This window comes from Mirounga leonina, unplaced genomic scaffold, assembly GCF_011800145.1.
Source record: "Mirounga leonina isolate KUSES-001 unplaced genomic scaffold, KU_Mleo_1.0 Mir_94, whole genome shotgun sequence".
Lineage (NCBI taxonomy): Eukaryota > Metazoa > Chordata > Mammalia > Carnivora > Phocidae > Mirounga > Mirounga leonina.
The window spans coordinates 38,008,965-38,015,326 of NW_023270855.1; the positions used below are offsets into that span (position 1 = coordinate 38,008,965).

The 6,362-nt window shown below is 62.6% G+C and overlaps 1 protein-coding gene across 2 annotated transcripts in view; it reads right to left on the bottom strand.

Annotated features, from left to right (window-relative positions):
- PRKCD (protein kinase C delta) overlaps window positions 1-5,680 on the bottom strand; it is a 28,173-nt gene extending 22,493 nt beyond the window's left edge. For both annotated transcript variants that reach the window (XM_034996954.1, XM_034996953.1), the window contains exons 1-2: window positions 5,475-5,680; window positions 2,085-2,193 (exon numbers count right to left, since the gene is read on the bottom strand). The gene's annotated coding sequence lies outside the window, so the exon portion shown is untranslated. The remainder of the gene's footprint in view (window positions 1-2,084; window positions 2,194-5,474) is intronic.
- Window positions 5,681-6,362: the final 682 nt, after the last annotated feature.

Genomic DNA, 6,362 nt, shown 5'->3' on the forward strand with positions numbered 1-6,362 from the left:
AAGGCGGAGCTGGGGTTCTGGGGGCTACAGGGGAGGTCATGGCCTCAGCCCCCGAGCCCTCTCCTTGGGCCTCCGGCAAGGCCTAGTCAGCCCTGGCAGTGGGAAGCCTAGTCAGTCGGCCTAACCCACTGGCCAGGCGCTGCTCCCCTCACAGGCAAGGCCAGGGCGGGGCAGGCCACAGACAGAGGGCTGGTCAGTCCCACTCTGAAACCACTTCCTGGGCAGCGCAGGGGAAGTGAGCCTCCGGAAACACCTCGGATGGACAGGCCTCTCCCTGGGCCCAGGCCTTGGAAAATGCACACACCACTCTGGGAGAAGCATCCTGCTTGCCTCCCGGTTGCCAGAGCCCAGCAACTCCACTTCCGCCAGGCATGGATGCTACGGGGGACAGAGGGGCTGACTGGACCCCCATCCACCTGCGAGCACCTTGGCCCCATGACCACAGGCAGCCCACTTCCTCCTCTGCAGCGGCGGCCACAGTGTCGGCACAGCTCACATGGTCCCTCCCCCTCATCCCCAACTCCCCCACACCGAGTCCTGGTCAGCCTGGGGTCTGGCCCGGGAGAGCAGGATGGCCGGTGAATGCCTGGGCAGAGCCCGCCTCCCAGTGTGGCCCAGCCCCCTGGAGCACCCGCGGTCACTGCCACACCTCGAACCTCACCCTCAGTGCCAGACGCAGCTGGGTTGTGACCCTGACCTAGGACCCCCCACTTCCTGACCCAGAATGGGCAGTATGGTGTGTGTGGGCAGGCTTCAGTGTACAAGGATGACTGGGTGAGCATCTGTGTGCGTGTTTGAGCGTGCCTGTGGGTGAGTGCATGTGAAAAGCTGTGGACGTGTGTGTGCATGTGCGGTGCGTGTGTGGGCACTCGAGGCTTTGTGGGCATGGGCGCCGAATGCAGCTCAGTTCTATGTCCTTGTGTGAGCATACCTAGGTCTGCACGGGCAAGGTAAGTGATGTCTGAGCTTTGAAAGTGGGCTGACTCCAAGACTAACTGGTTGAACTTCTTAGGGAATGAGGCTCTGTCCTGGGAGAGGGTGGCCCCCTGACCTCAGGTAGCAGAGGCCCCCAGCCAGCCAAGGACATGTTACCTCCTGCCCTCTAGGTTTGATGGTAAGTTGAATAAACAGCAGACCCAGTGATGACCCTGCCCTTGTTCAGCCCCCACTCCCATCCCAGAAGCCAGGACCCTGACCTCCTGCTCCCCCTCCCCCCAGACTTAAGCTCTGAGAGCCCAGCCCCCACTGGTCCATTCACACCCCTCCCCAAATCTGTAGGTGCCCAACAGCCAGTAGGGAGGGGAGTGGGGGCTGATCAGGGAGGCCTCCTGGAGGAAAGACCACCTTGGCTATCCCTCCCCACCGTCACTCCCTAGGTTCCAGGTGCCCTCAGCAACGCCATCACACCCCCAGAATCTTGTCCACTGGACTTTGGACACTCAATGGATAACTCACAGGACTGTTTTCACTGCAATGGGGGCTGAAGGAGGCAAGTCTGGCCCCAAAGGAAGGAATCTCTAGTTTTATAAGGGGCCTGAGAGAGTACAGCCTTCCCTAGTATTCCAACTCACCCAGAATCTGGGGGTTGGGGAGGGGGATTTTTGAGTCTCTCCTCTGCCCCAGAGAGGCTGGGGAAATGAGGGAACTGGGGTGTGGAAAAGACTGCAGGAAACCTCTTTCCATTCTCAGTTTGCTCAGGGCAACCATCAGGTCCCCTGTGTGATGATGATGAAGACAGCCTGAGGCCAAGCCAAGGGGCCCCAGAAAAGCTGATGTATCCCCCCTCAACCCTTGGCACATACACCACCGTCTTTCTAACTAACCAGCCAAGTGGCACCACTCCTCACCCCAAACTGCTGGCGGGCCCAGGCCTCTGAGCTCCAAGGCAGGGAGCCCTCATAGGCCAGGCAAAGTGCTGCCCTCCTCCGGGCACCCAGGCCCCACACCCAGCCCGAGGACTTTGTAGGACCCTCCCCCCGCCCAACCCAGCCCCTACCCCCAGCAGAAGGGGAGGAGCCCAAAGAGGAGGGCCGCCCCATGCACACTGTCCATATGTCCATCTGTCCAGGAGGATCCGGTCTTACCTGGGGCTCCTGGCTCCCCCTTGCCCTCAGTCCTGGAGCCTGCCGCAGGCCACACAGCCACCACCGGAGGTAGGCCTGCAGCCCTCACCTGGGCCAGTTCCAGGCAGACCTGCAGGAATGAGAAGCAGCAGCTGAGGTGGGAGCCCAAACAGGCTCTCCCCATCAGCTGGCCCAGTCTGGCTCAGAGACCTCGGCCTCTTTGGACTCGGCTTTCTCTTCTGTGAAATGGGGTGTTGGGCCCAACTTTTCCAAGGCACCGGCTATGTGTCCTCTCCATGCTAGGGGTTGGATCACTGTGTCTCAGCCCCCGGAGCATTTCCAGACTACAGATGTACCAAGAAGCTCTTCCTAATCTCTGTCTGCAAGAGGTCGCCCTGTGACTTAGGAGACCTCGTGGCAGTGGAGGCCACTGCTCTGTGGTCTAGGGCAATTTCTCTGAGCCTCTGTTTGTCTTATCTTCAAAATGAGGAGACTACATCTCCCCAGGTAGTTCTGAGGCCCCAGTGACGTGGCCTGACAGGCCCTGTGCTGGACTCACATTGGGAGTACCGAATGAACAGGGACACTTTCTTATTCCTTGTTTTGCACCTCCTAGTCCAGGTGATTCTCCCATTAATATTGGGCCCGTTATATACCCGAAAAAACTGAGGCTCAGAAAGATCCTAGAAGGAAGGAATGGCAAAGGCAGCAAGGTATCCCGGGTCTCCTGGCTGAAAGACCTGAGCACTTTTCCTGCAGGCCAGGCCAGGCCTCCACAAAAGATTCCCCTCCCCAGATGGGAGCTCCTCCTCCAGCTGAAGACCCCCATCACCACTCCCTGGGGAATGAGGCACCCTCAGGCCTGTCTGTACATTATTCCTAATTTTAATTTAAACTCCAATTAGCTGTGGCAGCTAAACGGTGTCAGTAGCCTGCAGCCAAGCTCCAAATCACCCCCCAGCCCTATCTCCCTGATCAGTGCTGCTGAGACTGGGCAGGCGTCAAGTGGGCTGAACAGGGCTCACGGGGTCTCTGCCAGCCATCTGCCCTCCTGCAAGCAGTCTGGTCAAGGGCACGGGATGGGCAACAGACACATCACAGCCAGGAAACTGGGTTGGGGACTATCTGGGCTTTTATTAGCCCAGCTCCACAGAGAATGGGGACCATACAGTTGGGGGCGGGAGTGAGTGGTCACCAAGTGAGACTTAGCATGTGCTAAGCTCTGCCTGTGGGCCAAGCCCGTGCTAGAGGCCCACTGACATAGGACCTTGAGTCCTCACAGCAACTTTTTCTGTTCTGCAGATAAGGAGACGCAGCCTTAGAGAAGCCTAGCTCCAGTCCCTTGGCCATAAGAGGCACAGCGAGTATTTGAGCCCACATCTTTCCTGGGTCCAGAGCCCTGGGTCTTGGTCACAACACTGCAAACCCAAAGACTTGCCCTGCGGTATCCCTCAGCTTGGGGGAGTGAGAGATGGGGGCCTTCCCCAGCCTCCCCAGGAACTAGGGCTGGGCTTGCGGAGCCGCGTGCACCAACACCCTCACAGCCTCCCACATGCTCTCACACACTGGGGCTCTCACCGTCCCCCCCAGCAGTGTCACCCCGGGATGCAGGCACCACACTCCCGGTTCCCCACAATCACAGGGGCTCCCTAGGACCCAGATGGGCAGTTTCATACAGTCAGACTGTGAGTCTCCCACCAGTCACACACTCACCCCTGCCAGTCTCATCCCAGCCACATTTCGGAACACACCAGATCCCTTACACCACCCTATCGCAGGTACAGCTGTCCAAACACCTCCACGTGGCGTGCGCACGCACACACGCACACGCACACACACACACACACAGAGCTGCCCTCTACCGGCCTGTCCACCACACCCCAACTCAGTCCACAGCAGGAACAAGGAAACTCAAGGGACCCGTCCCCTCCCTCAGTGACCAGGTCAGCCTGGTCACAGCAGCTCCGTGGCAGTGGGAGAGGAAGAACAAGTGAGTGTGCATTCACACCCACACTCATACAGACACATACAAGAGCATGGTGGGCTGACACTCCAACACCACTGGCTCCCCAAAATTAACAGCTCAAATGTATATGGCCAGTGGGTCACCATGACACAAACCAGTGTGCAACACAGGACTCTCCAGACACACCAGGGACACACAGGCACACAAAGATACACACACATACCAACACACAGAGGGCAGTCTGGTGACAAAGAACACACCAAGACATGCAAAGGTGCAAAGGGCACACAAAGCCTCAGGACACGCAGACATACACACGCACACACAGGCAAGTCACACCATGTGGAAAAGGACCACAGACACAGTGACAAAGAACACACATGGAGACACAGATACATAACACACCTACGTGCTCAGATACAAGCGACTCAGCACAAGCAGTCAAGTCCAACCATACAGGGTAGGAATCAGAGAAGGGGACGCCCCCACCCCACCAAATCCTTTGGACCAGGTGGAAGTGGAGGGGCTCAGTGGGGTTCTACCCTCCCAGGCGAGGACAAATGGGACAGTCAGAGAAGTGTGCCAGTTCTGACGGTGTCCACCTCCTGCCCCTTCACTCCGGCTCTCCTCCACCCTCTCCCCTCACCTGGCCGGGCCCCCACGCGGGGGTGGCGTCTGGATTGCGGAGGGGCCAGGACCGATGGGACCTGGAAGGGGCCACCAGGGGAGGGGACTCAGAGGGGCGTAAGGGCGGGGCGGTAAGAGGGGGTATGGTGGAGACTGGAGCCACGCCCAGGCCGGAGACAGATGGAGAAAGGCAGAGAGAGACACCCAGACTGAAAGAAGAGAGAGAGCTAGGAGGAGGCGCCGCGCGGGCTGGGCCCGGCAGGGACCCAGGGGCGGGGGGCGGGAGGCGAGGCCGGGCGGGGGGCCCGGCCTCCCGTCCGCGGTAGAAAAGGAGAGGCGGCGGGACCGGCAGGGGGCGACGAGCGTGGGCCGGGGGCGCGGCTCCGGGAGGACAGGATCCAGGGGGCGGCGGGAGGTGCGGTGGGGGTGGGGCACGCGGAGGGCTACGGACTGACCGATCCGCACTAGAAAGACGCGGACGCGGGAACATAGAGGGGGTGGGGTCAGATGGACCGACCGAGGGCCCCGGGGATTCGCGAGGGACGGGCGAACGCTCCGAGGGTCTAGGGCACACACGCGGGTGGAGGGGCCGGGAGCAGACCGACGAGAGGGCCTCGACCCCTACGGCTGAACGGAGGGACAGACCGACGGACGGGGGACGGAGGCACCGGCGGGTCTCGGAGCGCGACGGGACTTTCGCTGGCCGCGGCTCAGTTTCTCAGTTTCGGAAACGGGAACCGGATCGGGGAGGGGGAAGGGAGGGGCGGCGCGCCCTAAGGGTAGCCCGGATCCCACGTCGGGGCCCGGCCCTCACTCACCTCCCGCGCACCGCCAGGCGCCAGGGGTCGCGGCGGCTGGGGTCCAGCTCCGGGCGCCGTCCCCGGGCGCGCGCGCGGACGGGGGGTCGCTGCGGGCCCGACCGGGACGGGCCCGTAGGCCGGTGAGTCCCGTCCGGGCCTCAGCGCGGCGGGCGGATGCCGGGGGTCGCTCCGGGGATCCCGGTGCCGCCGCCTCCCTCTCTCGCGCCGCTGCACACGGAAGTGCAAGGGGGCCGGGCGGCGCGACCTCACCCAGGTGCCGGCCCCGGCCCCGCCCCCGCTCAGGGCCCGCCTTCACCAGGGCCAGCCCCCCCGAAGGCCCCGCCCCCGCCGCAGCGAGGAAGGGGGTCCGGGCCTCCGGATCCCGGTGCGGGTCGCTCTCTACCCTCCCCGGCGCACCTCGGCTCCCACCCGCCCTAGCCCCTCAGAAGGGGCCCCACTTTACGGAGGGCGACGCTGAGGCCCGCGGGAGGGGGGCGCTCTCGCCACCTCTCGCTCAGCGAAGCCGGGGAGGCGCCGGCGGGGCTTCCCCAGCTCCCAGCGCCCACGCCCGGGACTCCCCACCCGCCAGCTGGCCCGCCGCGCCCGGCCTCCCTCTCTCTCTTCCTGTTGGCTGGAGTGCGGACGCGGCCGGGCCCGGTGCCCGCCGCCAGGCCGGCTGGTCCCGGCCGGGCCCCTGAGAGGAGCGGGGAAGACTCCAGGGTGGGAGGCTCTCGCTGGTCCGTCGCTGTTGGTCCAGCGATTCTAGGAGCAGCCCCTACCTTGATCCCCCAGTCTTCTCTCCTGCCCCCACTTTCCAGAGCTCCCCACCGCCCCTAGTAGGCGCCTGAGCTTCCTTTCCATACTTGAAACTGGGTTGTCAGGCATAACTCATTCATTCACTCACTC